We start from the raw sequence: 2,080 nt of genomic DNA on the forward strand, positions 1-2,080 counted from the left end.
GCCCAGTCCCGATGCCCTTTTTTCCTCCTGAACTAATGCTCCTTCATCCCTCCAACAGACCCAACTGGCCCACCTCCCCCTCTTCTCTCCATCATCACCAGCCCCTCACTGCCATCTCTCCAGGAAGAAGCTGAAGCAGCTGATGATGATTTTCTTCCTCAGCACAGTGACTGCAATCACCCCCAGGCTTCACCACGTCCCTGCTCAGCGAAGCCTGCCTGGCCCCACCTCTGGCACCTAATGACCATCCATTACCTGCTGACACACAAAGCCTTTCCAGCCTTCCTTCTCTCCACTTTGCCCTACCTCTAATTCCAACTTTGGCCAATGCACCCATCTGCCTCCAACCTATTGCCTCAACCTAGCAGAGGCCAAGCATTTTCCTCCTTCAGCTGTCCCCTAAAGAAAACAGATCACTTGGAATAAGGGATTAAAGCTAACATGGCCCCAAGGAGCTCACTGGCACAAGGTACCTCCTCTCTAAAGCCCAACTAGGGAACAACAGAAAGATGAAATATTGATGTAAGGGGTTAAAGCAGTTTATTCACAAGCAGTCATCTAGGAAAGCGGTGATGGGATATTTCACAATCCCACGGAGGAGAGGGGAGGTTCTCTCTCTAGCACTGACCTGTCTCACAGCAGAGGGTCTCCAAGCCAAGAGCTGCCTTGCACAGCCAGCTCTCAGCATCACGACAGCAGGCAGGTGCCTGCTGAGCTATCACTCCCTGCCGGTACTACCACAAATACCCACTGATCATACACAAAGGCACAGCCGGAGTTAGTACAAATATACGTGGTCCAAGCACGGGATCCACCAGACAAGCAGCTTGGAGAAGAGCTATCCCTTGAGCGTGTTCCTAATACACCAAGGAAGCACCACAGCAAGGCTGGGAGACGGGCAAGCTGGCTATGTCGGGCTGGGTCAGATGCTTGCAAAAGCCCAAGCAGCCATCAGACTCGCCTTAGCCCAGCCTGCTTCCTAAAAAAACACATCGCTCACCGGCAGTGCCGCAGCCGACAGTCAGCTGTACGCTGCACCGGGGACGGGCAGGCAAGAAAATGGAGGAAAACACTCCACTGAAGATCAATTCAAGCTCCAAAATGCTGACCATAGACCAGGGCAAGTCTGAAACCAGAAAATGCTTTATTGGAAAGGTACAAAAAAACCAGTCACTGCAGCTAAATTTACAGCAATAAATTACGTTGTGGCTGTCAAGAGAAAGTAATGGACACATACACAGGGCTATTCGCCTTACAAACAGGAATCCACATTGCTTGGTATATCAATAATTTATTTTATAATAAAAAAGCAGCACAAAAATAAATATTGAAATGAAATTACTGAGTAACCACAGAGGATAGAATGAGCTGGTGATAAAAAACAACTTAAAACAGAAGACTTCTATCATTAAAAAAATGAAAGCAAGTATCCACCATCTACGGAAACACCCCAGCAGACTGAAATACAGACGAAGGAAAACAAATCCACATTACAAAAGTTTTTCATTTTTGTTTCTTTTTTTTTTTAAATAAAAACAATCATGACAATGAAGTTTAAATGATTTGAGAGAGAAAAAAAATGCCACCTTCTCCTCCTCCTCCCCGGGTCTGAGCCGTCCAGTGGCCTGACCACCCTGCGCTCCCATGGCATCACGACCGTCCCTGCCACAGCTCGCCTCCGCAGCGGCTTGCCCACCAGTGCCTTGTCCCCTCCCCGGCCGTCCCCGGAGCTGCGGTGTCACCCAGGTCTCTAAGCTTGCGTTTTGCAGTCTCCTCCGGCAGACGGTAGAGTTGGGCAAGAGCAGAGACACTGACTTGCTTCAAAGGGATCTGGAGCTGCCCTGGAGGGAAAGGTTCCCCACTCCAAACAGAGAGCACAGCAAACATGTCTACAAGAATAGCGATGTCCCTCCTGGTCCCTGCCCAACGCTTTCGTCTTCTCCTGCCTCCCACCCAGCCCGTGGTTCCCACGTCACACTGCGATGGGGAGCAACCAAAGAAAGGCCAGGCCCAGGGGAGAGAATCCCAGCACTCAAATCCAGAGCCCCGGCTCCTCAGTGGAGCAGGGGGGGGACAAATT

The sequence above is a fragment of the Cariama cristata genome, unplaced genomic scaffold (assembly GCF_000690535.1).
Source record: "Cariama cristata isolate BGI_N322 unplaced genomic scaffold, ASM69053v1 scaffold18922, whole genome shotgun sequence".
NCBI lineage: Eukaryota > Metazoa > Chordata > Aves > Cariamiformes > Cariamidae > Cariama > Cariama cristata.